This window comes from Idiotropiscis lumnitzeri, chromosome 4, assembly GCF_059441095.1.
Source record: "Idiotropiscis lumnitzeri isolate Australia: NSW breed Sydney's pygmy pipehorse chromosome 4, RoL_Ilum_1.0, whole genome shotgun sequence".
NCBI lineage: Eukaryota > Metazoa > Chordata > Actinopteri > Syngnathiformes > Syngnathidae > Idiotropiscis > Idiotropiscis lumnitzeri.
Window position 1 is genome coordinate 16,389,170 of NC_142394.1, and position 27,851 is coordinate 16,417,020.

General features: G+C 40.7%; 1 long non-coding RNA gene across 1 annotated transcript in view; it reads left to right on the forward strand.

Moving 5' to 3' along the window:
- LOC148338327 (uncharacterized) overlaps positions 1 to 27,851 on the forward strand; it is a 129,597-nt gene that overhangs the window by 48,233 nt on the left and 53,513 nt on the right. The window contains exon 2 of the long non-coding RNA XR_015842980.1: positions 22,723 to 22,798. This is a non-coding gene — a long non-coding RNA (uncharacterized LOC148338327). The remainder of the gene's footprint in view (positions 1 to 22,722; positions 22,799 to 27,851) is intronic.

Here is a 27,851-nt window from a genome sequence, read left to right on the forward strand (position 1 = left end):
ATTCTTGCTTTCAGATTTGAGTAAAGAGTTTGGACAAATCAAGGACCCAAATGCAATGTTAATGTTTGTAACGATTCGGACTGTTCGATTCATATTGTTATATGCGATGAATAAAATATGATTACAACCACGACACTTATCCACGGAGCGCAGAATCTGTCTGCCAAAATTCACCAAAATCACGTGACACTACCTGCGGCAATTCTTATTTATAGAGTGTATTTCAAACACACTGTAACTCAATGTGCTTCGCATAAAGGAACATAAAACATTTACAAACAGAAAAAGACATTTAAAAGCAAAGTTGTGGTGTTTGCAATAGCAATCTTGTTCAGTTTTGTTGTATATTGACTTTTGCAGTCTTTAGGTTCAAGTTCGAAGGGTCTAAATCAGGCGTGGGTAAACTACGGCCCGGGGGCCACATGCGGCTCGTTAAACGTTAAACGTTTTAATCCCGCCAAACTTGAAAAATTTAAATGAATAAACCTTGTTAATGTTTTATTTTCTAAATACTGTGGTTTTTCAAAGACATATATATTGTTGTAATGTTTTGTTCATTTTCATTTAAATTAAATGTAATTTTATTTTCTCCGATGAGGTGAGTTTACCAAAACACTCCATACATCAGCTCCTGGTCCGGCCCCTCTGTCAAATTTTACAAGCCATTGTGGCCCGTCAATCAAAAAGTTTGCCCACCCCTGGTCTAAACTGTCCGTAGGTGTAAATGCAACTGCAAATGGTTGTTTGCATATATATGCCCTGTGATCGGCCGGCAACCAATTTAGGGTGTACCCCGCCTCTCATCTAAAGGCAACAGGATTAGTACACCCACGACCCAACAGTTTGGTATGGAAAAGCCAACGCGTCTTGACTTGAAACCTTTGATGATAGACTCTTTGAGCCAACACCACAAATGGTCTTCAGGCTGAATAGGACTGAAATTCCCACCGGTCCACGCCCATTCTATTGGCGTAATGACCAAGTCTGAATACTTTTGAACTTCAGTATTTGTCAAGCCATAACATTGAATGCAGTTCTCGCGCGAGCCTCATTACGTAGTGGCCAATAAGTGTTTGTCTATCCAGTGTCCCACAAGATCCACAACCCTGGAGCCACTTTTCACATCTGTTGCTAAGCAACACTGACACGCAACACACAGCAAGCAGGTTTGTTCCACTTTGCGAAAGCATCTTCTCACGTAAGTCTCGCTTTGTATTATCGCTTAATTGCTCCCTTGAACGCAAAAGAATTCACCGCAAGGCTTGGTGAACTTCTCCCGTGACTTCAGTTTTTTGGAATGGGTGGGAGTGTAGTTGGCCAACATCCATGCGCATTCACTTTGTTACACTTACTGTGAAATGATGTCTAAGCCTAGCGGAAATGAATCGACATAATCTCTCCTTAGTGCAATATGTATGAGCTAGCACTCACTTTGGAGAAAGAAAATTTGGCCCGTTGTAATGCGCAATGTGGGTGTTCAGACCCCTGAGCAACTTGTAATTGCATTTTACAGGGTTGTGTCTTATTCCTCATCCTTTCCTCTCACAGCAGGGGTGAGAACAAACATGTTCAAAAGAACTGAGAGATTTCATCACTCGCTCCCATGTGGACTTTCTTGAGTCACCACAAACGACTAAAGTTTGTCTTTTGGATTTCTTCACCCGACTGTCACTTGTTAAGCTGGTGGGACACACATGAATGACAAGTTTAATGAGGTGGCGACTATGGGGATTCAAACTATTTGGTGCATTAGGGGCACTAATTCGGTACAAATCTCTCCCAAGAGGTACTGGCAGAGCTAGGGGGGAGGGCCACAGGGGCAATGCCCGCCCCCATGATATATGCTTGCCCTCCCACTCAGGTGTCAGGCCATATAAGTGACTGTCGGGTATATAATCCCATTTTTTTTCCCAGGATTTTTTTTCCACATTTCCCCCCCCTGTCCCTTGTACGGAACAAATTCAAAAATGTTTATCAGAGTTTTTAGAATAATTTTTGGGGATTGTAAAAAAATGTGTTTGCTTTGTGGACTGTCTGTGATAGCCTTGCCCTCCCCAAGAACAAAAAAAACTTCGCCAGTGCGAAGAGCTTCCTTTTTTTTTTTCTTTCTTTTTTTTTCAGCTGTTCTCGTGTGGGCTTGCCTGCGACGACATTTTAGGGCAACACTGAAATCAAAACCGCAATGAGAATGAAGTCAAACTATTAGGAATATCTGTTGATAAGTCAGTAAAGACTTGTCAAGACTGAAAAAACAACCAAAGCACTACTGCTGATGAAAACCGTTTCTCTTAAAATTTCAAATTGCGTAACAAATGCCTGCATCCCCGTGCATCTTTTTTTTTTTTTTCTACTGATTATTACTTGGTCACATGCTCCTGCTCAATGTGCAGGACGGGAAGCCAAATTTCAGCCCAAGGATGTTTCGGTGGATTAGTCATTGAGTGCTGAGGACTCAGCGGGCTCAAGTTTTTGATCAAAAGCAGCAACAGGGGGGAACAAGCTTGAATGTGGAGGTGGATTTATTTCTATAAAAAAAGAAAAAAGACTTCTTCTGTCTTGAAAACTTTCAGTTGGGATTTTGCCAGAGATGAAGCACTGTGCATTTCCAGTTGTGCGTTAATTTAAACAAAACAGTTACAGCCCCTTGTTGCAACTGAGTTGTGGGGTTCATCAATCAGGCTTAGTGCGACTTGAAGCAGGATTACTTTGTTTCTTGCACTGTAATAAGGAAATGTACATTACTTGGACAGCGGCATTAATCTTAGTTGGCATCTCTGTTTTAGTTTAACACCATTCAAATAGTCTTGCACTGTATCTTCTCTCGCGTGCTGCGCTACAGCTTGTTGCAATATAATTTCGATCATAGACAAGTTATCAATGTTTGTGAACGCGTGTAATTTAATTCAAGCTCCGAATCACTCTTGTGTAGAGATGAACTGCCGCAGTTGCACCATTTATATGTAAATGAGGCATCAGTTATTGACACGTTTAGTTCATTTTCCATCATTGCCTGATGAGACTCTTGATATTATGTGCAAATGTCAATTATTCGTCTTCAGTCGTCTCTTATTGCCAGTCAATGTACCGCATCAATCGGTTTTCTGACTGTACACTGTCAGAAAGAAGGGAACTGTACGAGTCAATTTTGGTTCCACAACTTGTTGTGATTAGCGGTGTCGAGATACATTTTCCACTTCTGATCCGATACCGATATTGCTGCTTCGAGTCATTCCGTTATTGTCCGATACGATATAAGCAAGAATGATACATGATGGAATTTATTTTATAAGCACGTATTGTTAGAAGTGACTGGATCAAGTAATACTGTAAAACCGAATAACAATAGTCAGCAACCGTAGGTATGAGAATACATGACCCATTTATTCCTGACATGGGGTGCATCCGACGATTAAATGGATAGATGCATACAATTACTAGTTACCTGCTAAAAAATGCAGTTAGTAATGTAATTAAAGTGCTGTAATATTAATGTAATGTTTTGCTAGCCAGGACAGACACGTGTACTCCATTTTCTGATGCTATGTCAGCTCCATGGCATACTTTTGTATACGTATGTTTTTCTCGTTTGAAATTGTACAGCCTTAGAGACATTCCACTGTGAAGGTTCCACTCCATATGCGTTTTAAGCTTCGACTTCAATGCTTTGACCGTAAATGTTAAGACCACTTTACTACTTTTATTTTGTATTGAAGTGTAGTGACGTGCTGAAATCAATGCCCTAATTCTAGAACTTGGATCAGTTCATTTCTTGACCGACAGAATTTTCATTCTACATCCATTTTTTCTCCCTCTCACATACTGTATGTGCACATGAAGTGATAAATTGAAGTCCATGAAGTTCATTAAATATCCATTTGTAATTTCCTGGACTGTGGATAGTCTGACTATTACATATTTAGTCGAATCCGCTCAGGCTCATGACAGAAATGACGTTTTCAGGCTTATACAAAGTGCAAAGCCAATGAAAGGATCTTCTGAGCATATTTATTTGCAGTGTCTTGTATATTTCTACCACAAAATAGAGGCTGTTGTGATTATTCCTCAGGGGAAATTATCTTAGAGAGAGGACATCTGAAACAATGCGTATTCTTTCATTGAAAATCAAAAAAGTTAACAGTCTTGAATATCTATGGAGACATCCGTCTTCTGGACATTAGCCTCATTAAAATGCATCTTAAAAAGAACCAGTCTACCCTTCACTTACTTAGCCCTGCACCACTGAGTGTAATTTATCTATTTTTCACGAGTGCAGACATGATGCAAATACTGCTGCAAGTATTGCTAGAACCAAGTAGAAAACCACACGTTACTCCTTGAAGATGGCATTTAGTAAATTTCCTCAAGAGCAAAGAACCCTACATCTTAGCAAATGATGACAGCCTACTCATCAACCCACATTCAATTCTGGATGCGTACAACATGCTCCTCAGCAACGAGGACGGAAGCAGGAAACAAGGCTAAAGACATTTTCTTTTTTTAATATATTCTTTGCGCATGCCATCATTTGCATTTCAAAAGAAATATTTATTTTGAGATCCAACAGTAAACAGCATGTACAGCAGTAAACAGGGAGGCTCAGATAACCCGCGCAGGAACCCTGTACATATTAAGACATTAAGCGACGTGTGGTATTTTACTGTAAAATGGTGTGTTTTTTCAATCGCGACTGTACTGGAAAACATATGAGCAGGCTGCAAATTCCATGTAAATAATTATCATAAAACGGATGGTGGCGTGTCAGAAAGAAAACGGTGCAATTATCATGAATCCTGTGGGAAAGACATTTAATTCATTCGTGCTGCTCAGCACGCCAAGGTCTAACGTACTGATGATACCCGAAAGCCTCAGATTGATAGGATTGGGCCGAGAGCGAAACACACCATTTATAACAGGCGGAGAGCAGCATGTCCCTGACAATACAAATTCACCTAATAATCCTTGAAGCCTAGGACAACCTGCCCACTGCTATTTGACGCTCCATAAAGGCTCAGGATTCTGCCGCAAAACCGCTCTGGGTTTTGCTCAGTGTTGCTTTACAGACTTAATTTCACAGAACTTATTTAGCATGAAACATTAACCCCTCGGAACGATATTTTTCTTTTGCTATATCACACAGGAAAGAGTTTGCAGGAGGTGCCTTGTAGCATAATGCATGAGCTGATATTGCATTTCTCGAGGTGATTTCCATTTAAACATGAGTGGGACGGCTAAGTACAGTACATGCGTGTCAATGGGATGGACCTGAGCTAAATCATTTAATGTCCACATTTACAATCTGCTCTTCAACAAATTCCAAAAGGAAGTGGAAGGTCAATTTCTGTTGCTCTTATAGTTGTTAGAGAGCAACATTAAGTCTAATTCCGTGGGCAGCCATTGGACAGACAGGTGTGTAGAGGACATCGTGAAATGTCCCAATGGAGAATGGCTCACACGTTTTCACATTTAGAGCCACTACAGTACAAGAGTGAGCCCAGAAGTGACTCTTGAAACATTGCTCACCATGCACTGGACTTGATGATGCAGTCAAGCAGCAGACTGCAGGTAAAGCCGGTGAATATGTGTGAGGTCTGCTGCTGCAGCTAAAAGAAGCGAGAGGGGGAGGAAGACGTCTGTGTCAAAAGCGACAGCGCATAGCATGGACTGTGGAAGGCAGTGCGGCAAGTGTGACGGCGCATGAAAGTCAAATATCATTATGGTGAAGCAAAGAGACAAGATCAGAGTGGGTTAAGATAACACTGGCCACGCTGCAGGTGCACAGTGCACGTTGTGACCAAGTACATCATCGCGCAACGACGTGGCCTGATGCGGACCGACCTTTTGCAGACTGTGTGCCTTGGCTGAACATCAACAAATGAAGTAGGGTATTATGTGATAGCAAGTGAATAAAGTAAAGGTTAAACTTTTGGGAGGTCATAAAATATCTTAAATTAAAGACATTATTCAATTCTGAATACATAAAGTTAAAGCATTAATTTAAATTCAATAATTGAATACATTTACATTGTGTTGACATTTTATGTTCGTTACTAGTCTGAATTGATAGCCTAGGAATCAAATGGATCTACTCTTTTAAAGTGAGGCAAGTGGCATCCATTTATTTTCCTTTGTAATATACGACACACAAAGGCCCATGGGATTAAGATCAAATCAAAATGAATTTAAATGAAGTAAACAAGGGAGTCAGAATGTGCAGTTTGTCACATCACAAGAGATGGACTATGTCGTCGAGCAAGATTTTTATAACTAACGGCAACAGCTTGTCAGTGAGCTGGAAATTTCGGGGGTGATTTGGTGGAGAGTGATGATGCAAGAAGAGGAAGTGAGCACATTCTGTGTTTACTGGTGCGCAAGACACGAGAGTAGGCCAAGCGATTCTGACTGGGGGGGACTCACACCTCTGCATGCAGCACAGCGGAGGCATGCTTGAGGCTGAGATGTAATTGCCACCTTTTGGGAAGGGAAGGCCTCCTTTGGCCAAGTTTGCAACCAAAGTGGGTCTGTTAGTTGCAGTTTGCCAGGGTACGGTTTGGAAGGCTAAACTCTGATCTTTTGTGTTTCTACTGTGAGGTGTGTAGTCTGAGTAGCAATAGTGCCACTTGAATTTGGATCACGTTTCAAAAGGAACATACGATAATGCCTTGAGATACAATCATAATCATCCAATTAATCGGCCAATTAGCAAAAGTATTTTTTTTTTAAATCCAGGTTTTTTCATTTTTATTCTTATTCTTCTTCTTCTTATTATTATTATTATTATTATTCTCTATATGTTTTTAAATATTAATCAGCTGATTAATTAGTTATCGAAATTTTATTCTGCCAAAAATCTGAATGGGCAAAAAAAAAAAAAAAAGTAAGTCCATATTGGTCCTAAATAATTGCATGACATTGTGAATGACCATGTTTAAGAACTGTCTGTGCACGCCAGTGAGAGGCGCGGCTTTGGTCGAACTTGTGGGGGGAGGGGGTGTATATGAGTGAAGTGACTTTAAATTCTTACGAGCAGTTTAAAAATTTAATTAATTATTAATGATAAAACAAAGCGAAGACTTGAAAACAAATGAAATCTTAAAAGAACTGTACCGGGAGCCAGTCATGCCAGAATAGGAGTTATGTTCTCCCTCTTATGAGTGCCAGTCACGAGGCGAGCAGCAGCATTTTGGGCCAACTGGAGATACTTGATGGAGGATTGGCTGCCTCCAAAATATAATGCATTGCAGTAATCCAGCCGAGGTGTGACGAAGGCATGAATTACTGACGGCGTGAATCACTGTACCATACTGGTCTGGAATAGTGCTGAATAACACAAAGTGGATCCTTTACAACTGACAATGGAAATGCCAAATATTGCCTCCCACACTGAATCACGACAACTTTACTGCTTAGTAAAATGGCCCTCCTTGTTAAAGCCCTGCTTCCGAAGGTACATTTCCTGCTGATTTAAGATGACGCAGCACTTTTAAAGTAGTGACCGGCTTGCAAAGAGGCTGTGGTGGCCAAAAAGGTGGTACTTGTCCAACATTTTCCTTCTGGTGGAATTAGCTGTGTATCCCTCACTCACCCCTCTCTGATCCACCGCTTTAGAAATGTATCAAAGCACTGCTCTTTTTTTTTTTTTTTGCTGGCGGTGAAAAGCGGGGTTACAGTTGCCCTCAGCTTGTTGGACATTTGCCAAACTGACAGCGAGCAGGCAGATGGAGAGTGTGCCCGATGCGGCGGTTGAAGTAACAACATCAGCACGAGCACCCTAAAATTTCAAGTGCCGCTGGCCTGGCGACTCATCCTAAATGACGTTGCTAGCTCGCAGCTAACATCCCAGCACAGCAGAGCACCTGCAGCAGAACGAGTTCAGGAAAGGCTAGCACATTCCTGCAATGTACAGGCGGCTTAAATACTATCTTAACGCTTTCACTGCCAACCCAGGTAAAATGAATGTATTTTTTGACGTCTATACCCGTCAATGGCAGTGAATGTGTTAATTACTGTGATATAATCGTAAATAAATCCCAGCTCCAGCAGCGTGTATGAAGTGGGCCTGGGAATATAGGAATCCCTTAATGCAAAAACAAAATTTGTCTCTGTTTTAGTTGAGTCGTCCCAGTGATTTGCCTCAGAGGAAAATGCTTTTTATATCCTTTGCGCACATGCATGTATGTATGACGCCTGTGTGGCTCAGAAAGCTGCCTCTCATATGACCTGGATTAGAAGGATGATGTGTTTTGCTTGAAGAACAGGTTGTGCCTCAAGTGAGAGATTTAACCCTTGCTAGTTGTCAAGCGCACTTCCAAAAGGCTCAATGTACATCTAGCAGCCTGCTTCTTTAATATACACCGTAGGCTGTGTATTGAAGTGAGAATAAGATTTTGACAGATGGAAGAAGGAGAAAAAAAAATGGGAGGAACTTCCCTTGAGGACATCTTGAGGGCATTCATTGCATCATTCTTTGACTGCGTGTTCTAAAGAGCAGTAAATAAGACGATCTGACAGATTAAATAGAATTATAGAAAAGTAGAAAGTGGAATTAAGCTCTTTGTGCACAGAATTATTTTACAATGACAGAAATTTTTCGAATCAACAAAGTTGGGTCCACCTCATGACTTCAACTTGCATTTAGTATTTCCATAATATGTTTGGTATGTCAAACGAACCGATAAAGTAAAGTCATTTCAGTATGTGAAATATAGAACTGTTATTATAGCAACTCCAATGAAAAACATGCCTCCAATGTTGTTTCCATGTTTTGAAAATAAGGAGCAGCGTCAACATCTTGCAGTCCACTGTGCAAGGTAGCAAAATGGGCTGGAGGGGTTAACACTGACCCTCCAAATTGCTGCCTCCCGACATACTTTCAGACGGGCAGCCGTGACCAGAGTGCGAGGGTAAACAGTTTGGGCTCTATTTTCGCGACTACCGCAACTCCAGCTCGGTATAAATCTGTGTGAGGTCGGGTTAGACCAGCTGTTGGTTATTTCACCATATTTGACCATATTGTCATATTTTAAAAAGGGCGGTGTGCGCCACTGTGGGTGTCAACACTGCCAATTTCAGTTGTCACTAATCAGCGTGCCTCCCCACACTTCCCCTAAAAGTGGTGCACTCACCTCACTGTGGAGGAGATGTGATGTGCTCCGTGTGTGACTGGAGCATCGTACCTTCATGAAGCACAGAATGAGCTGAAGATAATCACTGCCAACTAAAATAATTCCATAGTCCATATGTATCTATCATTGTCACTGATCATTCATGTGCCCCACCCTGGACAGCACGGATGATTTAAAAATCAGAATACACACGTCAGAATGTGTCTGCCTGTAGCCTGATCAAATTCGTTAGACTGCATGCGTCACACGTGATCCGAGCAGGCGTAATTGTAGACAGACTTTCTGCCGCCAAATTATCAATGCGCTGATCGTATCTTTGAGGACACGCCCTCTCTGCGTGGGAACCCCAAGCTAAAACATATGGTTGCCCCCAAGATCAATATGGCGGCTCACATGTTTTTCCTTTGTAACTTTTTTCCTCCTACTTATCACTGAGAAGGCAGCATTTTTAATACAGCTCTGTATCGGTCTTATTTAATAATAGCGGTGGACTTAATGAAATCTTCACAGCGTGTAGGCTGAGCTTGAAAGTCACTGGCTGATTCCAAAAAAGAAAGAAATAAGTGGCGGAATAACTGTTGAAGACCTTTGGAAAAGTTAACTTGTAGCAACCCACGTCATCTCAGGCGAGCATGTTTGTTTCGTGGCAGACGTGCTGCATCAATTTCTTTGTGGCCCTCACTGTTAAAAAGCTAACTCAATTAGCCAGGCGGGGTGTCACAAGACATTTAGCCGGATTCATCGCAGCGAATCACAATGGGCAGATGGGTGGTCGTTTTCATTTTTTTGTGGGTCCGCGCACTTATCCATTATTTCCGTGTTTGGTTGAGCCTCTGCCTCACTGAATGATCAGTTTGATTAATAACAGCAGGTAAACAGTTCCTGGCTTCTGTCGCCATGCTATCCGGGCAAATGTGTGTAGAAAGCTGCTATGTATCCACGTCTTAAGAATAATGGGTGAAATTTGTCATAATTTCACAGTGCTTTAATTCAAATTAACCCGAGCCATCAGATCATGTTTCCTCCACCTGTTGCCTTTTATCGCCCGGTTCCCAACTCATCACTCTTTTTCACCGCAGCTTTATCCACTGAAATACATCACTCAGACATTTTGCAATTTGAAGATTTCTCATGTGTCCGCATCAGCGACATGGCAGCTTCATTTCCCACCTCCACAGCATACGAGCCTCCCTTGGAGAGGCCGCCCTGGCAGCCTTGGTGCTCTTAAATGCATCATTCCTTCCAAGTGATATCCTTCCACACTGACCTCTGTGCTAGCTGGCCACCTGCCATCTCCGCTCAATGGACTCATCAATCCATCTTGCTTCTTGGATGGCCTTGATTTTATTGTCTCACGCAGCCCTCTGTCATTCTGCTCATCTCTCATCGTTACTGTCATTCTTTCCGATTTTAACATGTCTGCATTTTCTCCGTGCGCAGTGCTTGATTACGCTGAGCCGCAGTGGCAGAGTCCAGGTGGGCTATTGTTGTCCAGTCCTTGCGTACTTTGAAACTCAATGTAGGCTATTTTGCCTTTCATTATTTCAGCTCATTTTCAGCTCTGGAGCTCAGTCCAGCTGAGAAATGAAGAAAAACAATTTACCCATATTGATGTCGAAAATATCTTACCAATCCGCCCAATGATATTCATATTGTCTTTGGAACTCGAGCGTAAATTGATTGTGCTAACAAGATCACGATCAGTTTTTAGATGAACAAGTATGAGAACTACACTTCCTGTTATTGTTCTCATTTTGAAATCATTGACGTCACTTCCGGTGCACTATTTTGCAGACTGACACGACTTAACAACAACAACGGTTATCAGAGCAGTCCTTCCCATCATACTTTGTTGCAGATACAATTAACACTTTTGATTGTTCCTTTGCATTGGTTCTAAAATAGTTACAGTGCATTAACTGATTGCTACTTTTGACAATAAATTATTGTGACTTGATGGCAACAAATGCGGTCACTGCTGTATAATGTAAAGGCCTGCCTGACACATTGTTAGTAAATTTGTACAACAAGGTGATGGTAGGATACAAGTGTCATGGGCACAGTACATATTTATAGATCCGCAGGCTAGAATAGCGGCCCCGGACAGAGTATATTGCAGTCGGGCCCAAGGGGAATTTGCCAGAACATACAGATTACTCACTCCAAGCCTGAGTCCAAAGTATTATTTCAACAAATGAATCCATATGCAAACATTTAATGCAATTACTTATCAAACGTGTTGACAACATTGTTACCTTGCTGCTCTTAGTTAAATGACGCTCAAGTGCATCTTAGTCTTGTTACATTATAGACCATGCTGAAGTATTAATCAACACCAGCATCCATAATACAACAAGTCTGCATAACATACTGTACTTCTCAGGACAGTTTACCTTGTCAAAAATCCTCTCTTATTTCGTCCGTGGCTGACAGGAGTCATCAGAGGTATACTACCGTATTTTCCGGACTATAAGCCGCTACTTCTTTCCTAGATTTTGAACCATGCGGCGAATACAACGGTGCGGCTTTTCTTTGGATTTTTCTTTCACCGGTAGGGGCGCTCTATAGTTCAGAAAATACACTAAATTAATCTGGATTTTATTTATTTATTTATTTTTCAACAAACTTATATACAGAAAATACGCTAAACGACATTATATGCGCTGCTTTTTCTTTGCTGAGCAATGCCTTCAAGAGACAGATCAATACGTGGCTTGCTACGGGATAAGTTCAACCCATAGGGCTGGTCTGAGAGTTGTCCATTTGCCCTGTACTAATTCTTGCCATTTGCAATGGAACACTTGGCCCTCCAAAATCAGTATTATACAAGATGTGGAATTTTTAGATCAATGTAGCAGCATTAAAAAGTGACCCATTATCAACCTCTATTTATTGTATTACTATTGCATTACAATTTGTAATCTTCAGATTGGAATCAGACCTCTTTTAAATGTGGATGAAAATGCAATGTGAAGAGTTCATTTGGATATATACGCTTGATGTCGTCGAGATAACGTAAAACAAGCAAATTGAATGTAATGATGTAATGTGGATGTTCCCCTTATTTAAGACAACTAAACGCCATGTAAAATTTAACCCTTACTTACTGTCTGTAGGACATTTGACTGGAATTTGAAAAAAAGAAAATGCTTTAAAAAAAAAAAATACTTCATCCTGAATTCCAATTACTGTTCCCAAAGTAAACCACAATCCATCAAAATGAAAATATTTGAAAATGTCATTCAGGCAATGCAAAATTTTTGCATGTACAAATTTGACTCGTGTCAACTAAAATGAATTTTTGAATTACCAGTGTGTGTGAAACAAAGGACATGAGTGGTAAAGGTGTGAATCTTGAAACTGTGAAACTAAACACAGGAGCAGACTTCAGAGCTTTCCTTGACACATCCTGGCACCTCCTTTTGGCGCTTATGGAGTTATTTATGAGCAATTTCGGCCTCGTCGCATGTGTGATGTTTCATGCTTTTAAGTATTTTCACAAGGCCGTATCGGGTATACACCACCTGAATTGTACAAACAGATGGTCAAAAAAACATGTGCATTAAAGCAGTGTAAATCCAGTCTGAGCTGGAAATCACACAAGAGGATTGAAAAAGATGTGTAAGAAAACGTGTTAACTGATCCATTCATTCATCCATCCTTTTCTGCGCCACTTATCCTGATCTAGGTCCCGGGAAGCTGGAGCATGTCCCAGCAGACTCCATGTAAGGCAGACTCCTACCCGGACTGGTCAGTGTTAACAAATACTGAATAGCAAAGAATTTTACGACAGTTCTTTCCCTAAAATTGTCATACCCTTTTTCAACTCATGCATATACAAAAGGGTCACTGGTGGTCTACTGATACACTCGCTTATTTGTGTTAGGGCGGGGTGGGTTATTAGCACAGTTAAAGCATTCCAGGACACGTTCATTTACGCCGTTGTACTTTGTCCATCAAGCCGCAAGCAATCGTACTGAGCCACAATCGATTCCTTGTTCATTACCGTTCTTCGTTTGGATGCCATGATCTACAAACGTAAATGTAAATGAATGAAAAATTAAATATTTCGCAATTACCATTAAACTCATGCCAAAGAAGCCATTTACATGTTGCCGTTTTGGATCGGATCATGGCGGAGCGGTCAAAGTTTTTCCGTTTTATGGAGGGGGGATTGCTTGGGTTTGCGCTACTGTGGGCTTCGCGATGGCTTCCGGGTTATATCAGAATTTCTGTTGTGAGGAATCCATTGTTAATGTAATATAGTCACAGAAAATGTAATGCATATGTTTTTTCCGGGTGAGGGAATTTCCGTTTGTCTGAGGTCTGTCGGTGGGAATACTTAGAGTATATTAGAGTTGATGCACTCACATGCTTTACATCAAAACCAATTTTCCTTATCAAATATTTTTTTTACACCCCTAATACAATCACAAAAGCGTCATATTTTTATTTTTGTAAATTGTTGAGCTTTTGTAGGAGCAGCAACAGTTGCTGTAGAGACACTACATTAACAGCAGATTCCCTTGCTTATCTTCTCTCTTCAAAGCAAAGAAATGGTTAAACAGTACACATATGCCAAATACGGAATATTTGTGGTACTTGCCCGAGCTAAAATTTTAATTTGGCACAGTCTGGACTCTGCTCTCAAACTAGCTATTAATTTGAAAACGTGTCCGATTAATACTTTCTAAATTTTGTCATCTTTGCTACGTGTACGGTTATGCCTCACTATATTGTGACGCACTCTTGCACGCTCCTGTTTCTCCCTTACTCCAGTTTGTGTGGTCACTGTGCTGCCTGTCTGCCGTCTCCCCCCCCTTCCCCCTTCTACTTTGCGTGGACATACAGACGCAACCATACATCTCGACCAATCAGAGCGTCCACGCCCGACTTCTCATTTATAGCATGGTGACTTTTTTAAATGAATTATTTAACAACTACTGGTGACCTTTAACATCTCCTCTAACATGTTCCTGTGAAAATGAAATGTGCTTATAATGACAACAAGTCCAACACGTTTTCATAAATTTACGCAGAAAAATCCATGACACGTCAAGTTCAAATGGAATTACAATCTCATGCAGATGCTTTGTAATCACCTTATCGCTGTTTTTCCTTGTGCCGACAATGGGGAAATGACATTTAATTGATATTGCAAATGTACATCGGTGTGACTGTGAATATAAATGAGAGTGCTAGAACTCTTGTTCTCATGGTAACACATGCAGGATGTGATGCGCTTATTGACCTTGGGGCTGTGGAATTTGCGCGTCCGCATGATTTTGCATGAAGGTACATCCAAGACAAAGGCACTTGGTGAGGGCAACCTGTCGAATGTTACTCTTTACGTTTGTCCTGTCATTTCCTACTGTTGCATTCACACTAGAACCTGCAGTCCGATCGGTTTATATGGAGAGAGAAGCCTGCCAGAAAATAAATGGCACCCATTTCATTCATTGGCTATTGTCTATTAGCAGCATTCAGGTGATGGTGGTGTAATGTTTTCATTTTCACAGGCGATGCGCAACACTGCTGCAGGGGGGGGAGGTGGGGGGTGTAGGGGGTCCTCTTTGCCATCTGGCTGCTACCTCAGCCGGCCTGCGGGGGGCACTCTAGCACTTTCCCCGTCGTCTGTGGCACTCCTCCCTTGAGCTCCATTTTTTTTCCTCAGCCCTCCCTCCCCATTTTGTGTTTTCCTTTTGTTCTGACTCTATTGCACTTCCATTTTCCTCCCTCTCTTTCTCACACTAATACTCTCTCATCACCACATCTTCTCTTTCCTCTATCTTTCTCGCTCTCTCTCTCTCTCTCTCTCTCTCTCTCTCTCTCACACACACAAAACAAATACACTCTCATATATAAAAATACACGCACACACAAACACCTCAAGTTCATCCCCCTCTTCTTCCACTATTTGACTTGTGGTAGGTACCCATTTTGTTTCCCTCCTCCCTTCCCCATCCCTCATGTTCAGTCCTGTTATCTCACTGGCACTTTTTCTTAAGGACTGCCATTCGATACCAATCTCCCCACACCCCTCGTCACGTCCCCGTTGTCAATGTACACACATTAGCAACAAGCTCTAAATACAGCCTGGCTGGACATTTGTCAATCTTTTTGTTTCCGCATAGCAGCAGGGTGTAATTAGCATGATTATGCACACAAGAGATGTATCTGCTGTGAGATGGACACAATAATAAGACAAAACAATAATAGTTTGCTTACCCAGGACATTATTCTCATCTTGAAAATTTTCCAGCAAGCTGCACTGAATGATTGATCTAATCTATATTCCTGCCTATTTTCATTCGATATTTTTGTGTTTCATAACCCCAAGCACTTAACACACTTGAGTATGTAGTGACACATTATTATGAGATCAGAGCTGCATCTTAATTCTGCCCAAAAAAAAAAAAAAAAAACTCATTGGTTTGATTGACGTCATTCATGGTGCAATATCACACTCACCTGACTGGGGTGTGTGTGTCTGTGTATGTGTGTGTGTGTGTGTGTGTGTGTGTGGGAAGCGTTAGATCGTTTTCCACTCAGTGACGGTGTCTTTACGTGGCTGCCAACCAGTTCAGAGTTTAGTCCGCCTTTTGCCCAAAGTCGACTTGGATAGGCTCTAACACCCTCCCACCACCCAGCAAAGGTGTCAATCTCCGGTCCCGGAGGGCCACTTTCCGATCCTGATCATTTGAATCTGGTGTGTTGGAGCAGGGATAGATGGAGTACATGCAGAAAAGTAGCCCTGTAGGACCGGAGTTTGACACCTACGCTGACAGAATAAGCGCTGTTGAAATGGCAGTTTGATTGACACACTCATTGTCAGGGGAATCTGAATTTATAAAAATATGCCATTTTTATATATAGGACGTGATGTGGCCAAAAGTCAGCTGGGATAGGCTCCAGCTCACCTACAACACTGAGCTAAGCTATTATCCACAACTAAGCATTGGTAAATAGGCTTATCTGTCTACCCATCCATCTATCTGTGAATCTGTGTGTGTGTGTTTATGTATGTATGTATGTATATCCATCCATCCATCTACATATACACACACACACACACACATATATATATCTATATCTATATCTATATATGTATCTATATGTATATATCTATATATAGATATAGATATAGCTATAGATATATGTATGTATGTATATGTGTGCGTGTGTTTGTGCGGGGGGGGGGGGGGGTGTGCGTGTGTATATGTTTGTGTGTGTAACTTTATGCCCACATCCACGGCTGCCATGTCAGAGGTTGACGCGCCGCTTTGTGATTGTGTGAATAGCCACATTTGATTGATAAGCATGGGGAATGGAAGGCATTTGGCTGCAAATATACAGGTGGGAGGCACAAAGGTGTCAAATTGGAATCAGGGCAAACAGACAAAACATTTGTCAAGGAACAGACTGAAATTGTGGCTTCAGCGAGTGTTGAAACATTTCCTTTTTAAGATAAATCTCCCCCATTCAATGGAGGCCAAATCTCATCCTGTAACCAACTTTACTTACTGTCACGGTACACCCGTTGGGAATCGTTAAACTCGGCATGTGGCAACCTAACGACAATGTGTTGACAATTTGAGTGTTTCTGTGAATTAGGGTGCTTTGTAGGGATCGTTGTTGTTTATGACTGCCACTTTGTCATTGGCTCGTGTCTTTGCCACTGCATACAAAGTTTCCTTGTCAATTTTTAGCACAACTAAAGGGGTTGGAAAATGTATAAAACAACTGGCGTTAACTGTTTACGGTTTCAGGTAGATGGAGAAAACAAACACAAATACGTCTAGTGGTCTTTTAGTTTACAAGCCTCGCTTGCCCTCCTGATCTCAACTTCCAAAATGGCGGCTAGGCAAAATAGCGATCTTCATATAGAAAACTATCTATTTATTTACTTTACAAACGCACTTTTGTTCTACAGCACAACAATCGTTACCCAAACTCAATCTAGTATTATTAGCTTAACATTTAAAGACTGGCACGAACTGGCAATCATGAGAAATTTGCATTAAAATTCACAATTCATGTCAGTTAATGTGAAGCACACCACATACCAACCAAGCTGTTGCGCAGGGTGTGAGTGTCTGTGATTGGTTTTCAGGAGTGGCCGACCATCTGGCGCTGGTTCTGCTTTAATTCAAAATTTGAATCACAGGCATAACTGCCAATCAAAAACACACATGACTTTTCACAGAGGAGAAAAAAGAAAAATATATCCCACCACAAAACTAATTCGCAATAATACTCAACATAATTTTTGTAATTTCAAATGCACTTGCAGGCTATGAGGGTGCAGTCAATGAATGGAAGTGATAAATCGTTGTTTAATGCCTCTTTAAAATATCCACACAACCTTCCTTGACAATCGTGCCATCTTTTGTGGATCACTATAAAATGTGCAGCCTCAAAACATAATGCAGGGTCTCAAATTTTCAGTTTCAGCACTTTGGTGGAATGCTTGAAGAGCGGCAAAGAGTTGTAAGCTAAATTGTTTTGTTTTTATTTATTTATTTATTTTTTGCAACAATCCACTTTTGTTGCTTTTGACCGCATGGCTTGATTTGCGGCAGCATTACTTTTCTGACTGAGTTGTTGGGTCAAATCACCTAGGCACATTTTCCAGTCCAGACTTCTAGCAAAACTACCATGCGTATCCTGGAAAAATGTGCGTACTAATGTACTAACTAAAGAAGCGTGCCTTATTGAATTCTGAGCCTGGCTTTCAATCATGAAGCATGAAGATTTCCTGAGTCTTGTGAAAAGCATAGCTGCATGCCTTTACTGGCTTACGCATATGGGAGTATATGGATGTTTAATATTTTCCCAAGAAAGGCAGAAGAGCAATTTAATGAACCCGTTTTAAAGACAGTCATTCATCTAGAAGCTTGGATCTTGTAAAGAATTTGGCGCAATACTTGTGAAAAATTCTTCTGTCTATATTTAGCTGGCTGTGCACTCCTGCATGCCGTCAAAACGGCTAAACTGCACATTCACGTTGAGATAACCAGCCCTGGCAAAAATAATCGTCTCACTCTTTAAAGTAAAAATGTGTACAATTTACACAAAATGTATATTATCTTTTGGGAAAACAGATTTGTATTGGATCCCATTACAGAGATATTGCAGCGTATGTTGTGACCAGAAGATGTAGGTTAACAGAACATGAGTTTCCCTCTGTCTGCATGAAAATGACGCTGATCTGGATATTTAATCTGTATTGTTTTAAAATTGCTTCCAGTTCCTTAACAATTGCATGACCATTTAATCTTGTTGAAGCTCCGGGCTTAAAAGTGTCATCTCAAGTACATAGATATTTTATCTAAAAAAAAAAAAATAATAAAAAATGTCCGCGTGCCAAGTGTATGCCTTTCCTGCCAGGACTTGTAATTGAGTTGACAACATCGGCACTCCAGGGATTACATGAAAGGAGAGCAGCTAGCATAGATTGGGCAACTTGTATCCAAATGCACTGCCTGTGGGGGATTCCAGCTATTTCGCTATTTGATGTGATTTCACCAGAGCCACACCTACATTAAAATTGTATTCATTCGTCTTTTGTCTCAAATTATAATAAAAAGCAGGCCATGTCAAGTGATGCTAATTAATAATAAGCCCTCATATATTTTACTAAGTCCGGAAATGAGTGATGGCTGCTTGATGGCTGACGGCCATGACCTTGATTTAGGAAATTACCGCTGAGGGGGCACACCAAGGAGATAGGTTGCATGAAGCAGCCATTTCTTAATGACTGAATTATATCATATCACTTTCATAGCTGATGGCTTCATGCCCCTATAACACACAGATAATTAATTTTAAACCACTTCCCCAAGTTCAATGGCACCCAGCTCCACTCAAATGTCTACATGTCTTATTTCAGGATTAAATTTTTAAGGGGGAATAGTTTAGCACTTTGCGATATCCGCTTCACTTACACGGATCATTTTTAATGTGTAAAATACTTCATGTAATTGAGAAGCAATTAGGCAATTTGGGATAGGATTTTACAATGTTAATTGTGTTAATCTAATTGTGTGGGGGCTGAGTCATTCACACTAATGCTGTTAAGCACTATTTTTTACTTCTCCTTTCACTGGAAGTAAAATAACACTTAGCAACCTTGGACTGGGTTGTGTACCCTATTTGTTGCTACACTAAATCAATGTTGCAACAAGTTCAGTTCGCTTTTCTATGATCATCATCATATATGTATTATACAGAGACGGGCACTTGACCCTTTCTTGCCGATCAGTCCCCCTGCCTTCCGGACGGGATTTGGAATACCTTCGGGCCTCGAAGCTCCGGCTTTATTCAAAATTGACGGCCCCCGACCCTGTTCCGCTCCCGACCTCCCCAAAAAAGCGTCCGTGCATGATGCCACCGCGGGAGAGATGTGAACGGCAGAGGTTTATTTTACGATTGTTTGTGTAAGAAGAGACAAGGGGAGGGGGGGGGGGGGAGATACCACAACCCCTATAGAAATCATTAATTGGCTTATTCAATATTCAAATCCGCTCACCTTATTATGGGCTTATTATGGTAGTAAGTGTTTCGTCAAACTGAAGTGGGATCATGGTTTGGTTCCCTTCAGTTCTCGCTGTCTGTGGTATTGAAGTAACCTACGTGTTACGGATTACGTGATGTCAGAATAATGAAATACAGGCACGCTTGAATGCACACGGCTGTCTCACGTCTCTTCGTACACAAACACTTGGTAGTGGCGCTTTTGAAGCGTTCTGAGGCAATTTTTTAGTTGAACATTTGGCTGCCTTGCAAAAACATCACAAGCACGAGGTCCGATTCGTGGGCCGGTCTAAAATCCACCTCCGTCCTTGGTTAAACGAGCCCCAAAAGCCCCACCCCCGCCCTAAAAATGGTCGCCCGGCCGGGCCGAAGGGCAAGACCGTTCCGCGCCCCGGGACGGATTGCCCACCTCAGGTATTTTATGACATGTAAACTAAACGCAAACGTGGGCAAGTCAGCTGACAGGCTCTCGCTCACCTGTAACTCGAAAAAGAGCATATGATCAACCTGTACTATTATCCAGCACTATAGTGCTCAAATTGTTTATTTTCATGGTTTTTCATTTAAGAAATGCAAATTCCAATTTAGAGAAATGGTAGGATGCACAAAATTCAATATTTGTGGTTCCATCCTAATTGTTAAGCGCATGCGAATTTCTAGCTAGAAGGGATGTGGCTAAATCTCACAATACGGATCAACTGGTGAATAGCGAGGAGGCGGATCAGCGCTGCTGTGCACAGACAGATTATTTTGTCAGAGCATGGATTGCCTGCCCACACTTAAATGATGCGGCACTCAGACAAAAGCATGGGGACATTATTTTCAGGTTATCATTGCACCTCTTTCTGCACGGTATGGAAGACGAGAGTGTCGGCTCAAATTATGCATCACAAAGGGTCTTTGAAACGGCATCCATCATTGACATGACGGGAACGCGAGATTCTGTAAATTGAGCCTTCTTTTTGTTTGTATGCTTTCATTATGAAATTTTATTTTAAAGAGAATTGATGACTCACGTCGGTCATACTGCTGGAGATGATTCATGTCACCATTTTTGTTTACATGTAACTTCACCAGCAATCTGTGTGATACAGAGAACAATGTACGTCTGTTGCTTTTTTTGTCTTGCTTGTGGTTATTAAGCAATAAGAATCCATTAAGCAATATGGGGGACAATCTTATGTTAAACATAATTCCAATCCAACATCCAAAATTTCAATGCAATCAATGTTTACTGTATATATCCGTCTCAAGGCCAAATTGCCCATTGGCCTATTTTGGCATGTTTGAGAATTTGTTAGAGGGCATTACACCATGCTAAGCCTTCCGGTAGACCGACAGTGTGTTCTTTTACACCCCCGCCCGGCGCACCTGACAATTTGGTGACAAAAAGTAGACTTGGCGTTAGACCAGATAAAAGCAGGTCTAAGTTGTGGCGTGTGTAATGTAACACAATTTTGGTGGATTGGACAGACAGATTCTGAACTGTGTGGATGTGTGTGTTGAATGTCATCATATTTCATGTCAAGTCATGTCAAATACATTTATATAGCCCTTAACCAAAGAAAACTCTCGAAGGGCCTCCGATCCCTACAGTTGACAAATATTAATGACATCCCCTGATCTTAACCCCCAGGAGGAGGTTTATGGGACAACAGTTGTTGTCATAGCTACCACAACAGTAGGCATCGATCCCTCTGAATGGGGACTCGGGGGTGCAACAGACCCATCGGAAATCTGTGTAGCCCCAGTTGTGCCTCTCCAGCATTTTATTTCATATTCTAAACTATTTTAATAAATTATTGTTTTCAGCCTCCCGATGTATCAGTCAAGCTATACAGCTGGTCAGTCTTTGCTTCTGTTTTCAGCTGTAGAATGTATTCTGAAGCAAGATTCACCTACAGGGTCTTTAAGATCTTTACATTGGGTCCTCACACCTCACTTTGAATGTGGTGACAAAACTTGTGGTTCTGAGGCAAGAATTTCTAGCTCTGTGGTTATCATTTCAATTTTACTCTTAATCCATCACTGGTGCACTTTAGTTCAAGTTTTTGTGTAACTTTAGATGCATTGTTTACACAGTAAAGCTAGATTCAATTCCAAATTTCACAAGGCTGTACTGTATAATTATATAAAATCAAAGAAATTCAGACTTCTTTTGCCATTCCTCTTCTTATGCGTATTTGTCGAATGCTAATCGTATATGGAAGGATATGAACCACGAAACTGTGGAGGTGGCTTAGCTCGAAGAACTTCTCACTTCATCCTCTGAATTATGTCTCCACGTGCACCAGTTTTCAGTTGATCTTGTGTTCTTGATCTGCTCGCTGTGTTAAACGTCTTGAGATTAAATCTGTTGTGAATTGCCGCTATATAAATAAAACGGACTTGACTACACAAACAGGCCTACTGAGAATCAGGACAGATTTGAGAAAGAAAATGTTGCAATCAAAGTCAGCCATAACTTCATTCCGGGATGTCTCTGGAGGATTTTCCTGTGCAATCAGAAATACAATCTTTACTTTCATTCCTGTGTTTTGTCTGTTGTTATGATTTTTCCCCTTGCCCAAATAGTTTGGCGAATAGTCAGGTGTAGTCTGTGATAAACCTGCTTTGGACCCACAAATCCTTACAAATGTGGTCAATGCTGAGGTCAGCCGAGCCATGGAAACTGTGATATGAAACGAAATTGGGAAGTGGTCTGAAGCTCACGCTGTTGTCAGACACGTATAAAAGAGCGACGGGTTGTGTGGAGTGTTTTTCTATTCTAATTCAACAGGGGTGAAATTCCATTCTGGACTTTGTTTTTGGTCCGCAAATGCCCAGTTATAAACATGGCGCCTTCATCCCATGGACGTCTGTATTTATGATGCATACGCTCTCAAGTGGTTTCCATGAAAATATCACACACATTTAGAACAGATGGTTAAGGGGTGCTTTAGACACTCTACTGCCATGAAGTAGAAGCTTGTCCAGCCTTGCCACAAGGAGACACTCATCCAAAAATGACAATCATTTAGAGTATTTGAAAATATACAACTTTCCTCTTCTGCTCCGATTACAGGGGGCCCAGGGTTTAGCGGTCTCGATGTACGCATGCTCGTACCCCTTCCAGTGTGCTAGCCAACCACGGGATGAAGGTAGTGTTCTCTCCTTTTGTTTATTTGATGATCTGAGAAATGTTTTTTCACTCAAATCTATACTGCAATAATGACTTTGCTACTGCGATAGCACACAAAATCAGATTACACGGGTGTCCTAAGAACAAACGAACCCAGCATGTCATTTCAAATGGAAATGGGATCAAATTCAAAAGCTCTCTTGCCCCATCACATGACTGACAAGTCAGAAATGTGAGCGAACCCTCATTCTGGTAGATTGAATGCCATATTACCCTCTTGAGGATGCATTTTTCTTAAATCTGTGTAATGCCGCAAAATGTCGTTATTTATCTCAGTCACATTTCTGCGTTTTCATTTAGTTTTCATGGGCTCTTCTTAATCCTTCTTTGAGCTCATAAAAGGGACAATAAACACATGAACAATTAGTGGCTGCTGCTAAGACAAATTTGAATCATGTTGCATGTTGCTTCCTATTTGCATCTTTTATTATAAAGATGCTTTGTTCAAATATAACCATTTAATCGTGATTTGAGCAAGACAGCAGCTGTTGTTTTTTAAAGCAGAAGGTGATTTTTGAATTATCTGTCAGCTATTTTATAGAGGCGTTGGCAGAGTGCCATGATTGTTCCATTGATGATCAGTCCGAAAAAACAGCAGTGAATAAATGTGGAGACCAGAAAATGCACAAACACAAACACCGGAGAAGCATGGCTGCACAGCTGTTGTGAAACTTTGCAAGAACAATCCAAAGTTTGAAATTCATCACATTTCTGTGAAATGACCCTCTTTAAGTTCACCCGCATCTGTCTCAAAAGGCCGCCCCACATAACCCGCACATAAAAAGTTTGACAGCCTCTGACTTCAGTAAAATTACAGCAGCTACACTGTTGTGTCATTTGTAGCTTTTACTGACAGAAAAAGCCTTCTGGCAAACATTTTTTGAATGGACCCAGCTCAAAACAAGACTGCCACAACTAACAACTATGCGGTCAAAACTCCAAGAAGTCGGTCTCTCTTATTGTACAATGCTAAGCAGCTTCAAATGGTTGAAATCTTCGGCTGAGCCCTGCGGCTTTGTGATTCAATGAGGCAAAAGTGTGTAAAAATTGTGCCATGTCCCATCCCGAATCAAAGTTTATGGCAGCATATAAACATGGGCTATGATTTAAATTGACTGCGCAGTGCTCACACTTTGCAACTTTAGACTTTTTCCTGCAGGGGTGGGGGCGTGCCAGGGGTAAATGTTATCTATGTCAACAATATAAAAAAAAAAAACGGCAAATTTTTTTTTTTTTTTCCCTGAACCAACATCACAGTGTAAAAATAGAAAATAAAATATAAAGGTGATAGTGGTAAACATTCCCCAGTCCCAGCATTACTCTTTGGGAATGTGCTGGAGTCATCAAATTGTGACAATATTTTGAAAATAAAAACAACACTGAAGTAGGCCTATTAGGTTGAACATTAGATATCTCCTTGTAATCCTGTGGATGTAGTTTAAAAGCTGTTTGCAAATCATTGTATTCTGTGTTTCTTTATATATTCCCATATACATTCCAACTACATTTGGAATTAAAGTTGGAATTAAAAGTGAATAGAGAGGAGTAAGACCTCCCATCGACCAGCTCATTGAAAGAAATTCATTTTTTTAATGTCAAAGTGTGTGTTGTAAAGCCAGCATGTATGCTTTTACACCTCCCCTGGTTAGCTTGTTAGCTAAGCTTCCCGTGCCAGACAAAGCTTGTGTTGAGAAAACATGCCAAGAATCAACGTCAGGAGCAGCCAAACTGACTTACTTTGCTGACAACAGGCGATGCAGTATGTGTGTTCACACCATGGTTATTGGCTGCCGTATGAATGCGTTTTTTTTTTTTTTTGCCTCAGGCAGTACTGGCAACATTACCGTAGTTGACGATTTACACGCGCATGACATGAAAATGGGATTTCCACTAAGTACTTTTTTCAATAGTGAGTTTGAAAATGTGTCCTCCATAATTCCATACTGACATCTTTCCCCAATAGTTTAACAGATGAAAATGTTAAAAATGTCCAACAATGGGGTGTGGTGTCTTTATTAGGAAGGTTGGGTTTTGCATCAAACTTCCAAATCATGCATACACGATTTATTTTGTCTTAAGAGTCAGATTTCAAACATTTCTTAGAGTCACTGAAGGGAGTTATTGCACGCTTATGATTAAACTGCTTTGCCATTAGACTTGCCAATGATTTCCCACCTTGACACAACTCTTTCCAGTAAGCACCGGCCGGTGTAGCTTGCATTCTCATGGGTCTCTAACTATTTAAATTGAGGAAATGTTTTGAATACTTTTGTTCAATGCCAACTGGGTAACGAAGAAAACATCTGTGCCGTGAATGGACATTCTCATTTGTCCTTTTCATTGCATTTGGAGTGACAGTTGACACTGGAGCATATTATTTCCATTTCCATTGTTTCCTTCGGAACAATCTGAACTGACTGTACATTTTGTTTACTTAAGCGTGTTTCAAAGGCCACACGTTTATTCTCTGGTGTGGTCCGTGTTAAGAGTGGGTTTATGTTTAGTTCCCTCTGTTCTGTTCATTCCACCTCTGGCCATTACATAAATTGCATGTGGTTGGTTTGTGTTGTTAAAACTTTGGAGTTTTGCCTGCACTACCGTGTTGCTCTGCCAGCCTGCTTGCTGTAGGATTTTAATTATTTATTTTTAGATCTTATCAATCATTCTAGTAATAATAAATGATGATAAAGCCCCTTACTATTTTCTTGCCAAGTTATGGCTCAGAGAAACTCAATTCATCCAACAACTACTTTTATTAAAGTGATAAAATATCTAATTAAAGTTTGCTAATGGTTTTATGTTTCATGATAGCATGAGGTTGAATAGCCCTAAAAAGTTGAACTGTAATATATTTTGCGAAAAAGCAACAGCTTGAGCAAAAAAGCGGAAGGACGCAAAAGAGGACAAAAGACTTGATTTGCTTTCAAAATGCGGATTCTGCCCATTACTTTTGGCCTTGCTGCCTTTTTGAAACAATTTGCTGCCAACAGTTGGCATTTAGCAACTCATTTGCCAAAATGTTTGAAGATGAGAGAGAAAATCGAATGTCTGAACTTTAGCCTCACCCCGTTTGGTTGTTCTTGAAATAGTTGGAGGGCAAAAGCACCGATATGTGTTTAAATCTGCATGGGAAAGCTGACTGTGCTGCCAAATTTAATGCCTACCTTTGAATTACTGCTTACACTCAGCTATTTATATCTAGTGACCCAGATCCAATACCGCTGCGCATACATTTATTGAACACTAGGAATAATCCACAGTTCCACAACGTCAGGCTGTGACAGGAACAAAAGTGACAACACTGTTGTGTTCTTTATAAAATGCAAGTAAACAAACATTTTATCTGGTAAATTTCCCAAGACTAACTCTTCCCCCGAAAGGTCCTGAATTCATCCATAAGCCACTATAATCAATTTCCTTATTTAATGTCCTTCTATCCTTTTGCTGTATTCTGCTTTATTTGAATTTACATGATTTTTTTTTTAAATTTATTTTTTTAATCTAATGTAGTGCAGAATTGTGAATGGCTTCCAAAGCCACGCAGCTTGACAGGTTTCAGGGCCAGCTAGACAAAACACACGACAAACAAGTACAAAAGTCGTCTGTGAAGTTGGATGACGGAATTGCGAGTTGAAAGGAGGCGGCTCGCTTTCCCTGAGCAGAGAAATATTTGTTGCACAGAATCTAATTAATTTGAAATGAGAACTATGCCATTAACAGACAGCAGCAAAACAATTAGGATCCATACAATGTTCTGAAGCATTTGTCAGGAACACATCTAGCATTAATTTGTTTTTTTTTTCTTTTTCAATCAGTGACTGCTAATATTCCTGCAGTAGATTGATTTGAGACAGAAAAAAATGCATAATTTGTAAGAGAATGTGTTATGTATTAGAACTTTAGCTAATAGATGCATGACCTCATTTCATCTTGATTTAGCGTGCAATTTAACAAGCCTGTGCAATTCTTTTGGTGTCGACTCCATCCATAATGTTTCCAGCTAGCAACTGTGTGACCTGTGACCCACTCTGGACAATAACAAGGGCCTTTTGTGACACCCAAGTTGAAGCGCGATGGGTGGCCTTTGTTCTGTGTCTCATTATCAAATTGGCTACGGCCGTCTTCCTCGCCTCCGCTGTGACCGAGCATGCAGAGATATTCTGTGTTCTCAGTACGATCCCCAATGTCAATGAAAATGAGAGATGAGCCTGTCAGTTATGCTACATCTATCATTTCCTCCTCTTTAGCGTCATGTATACATGGCTAATTCTCACTACACATTTTACTGGGAATGTTTCCAAAGCAAGCAACTGCAAACCATGACTCACGCCAAGTCAGCTGCGCAAAGTCCAGACGGTATCCCAATGGTTACCTTTTATATCCTGGCAGCCATATGCACTCTTAAGGGGAGCAGATTAGCTACAACATACCGTGTGTGTCAAACTCAAAGCCTGCGAGTGGGGTGGATGTTGCCGTGGGAACCAACTCCATATTTTCTACTATTTAGTGTATATTCAAGGCTATACATTTATCCATCCATTTTATTTTATTTTTTTTTACACCACATGTTGTGATTGGAGTCACAGGTGTGCGGAAGTTTATCCCAGCTGGTAATTGGAGAGTACATATTGACGAACAATTCACGCTTATGGCCAATTTAGTTTTCGCAATCATTTGTCTGGAATATCTGGCAAAGTCGGGGGAAAATAAACCATGGCCAATATCATAATATTAATATTCCTTATGAACTAAGTACAGGGATTGATCTTTTTGGTTAATGAATTTGTTTCTTCATATTCCTTTTTCGTTACTGTGGGGAAGCTGCGGGAACCATGTATGTATTATTGATTGATTGATTTTGTTTTCTACCATTGTTAATAATTACTGTGAAAAATAATTTACATGATCAGTGTTTTCACGTAGATCAATATGGATTATTATTAATAGGCATTGGCGAATGAGAATGTATTAGGTCGATACTGGCCTTATTTTAAGGTATCGGGTACTCATGA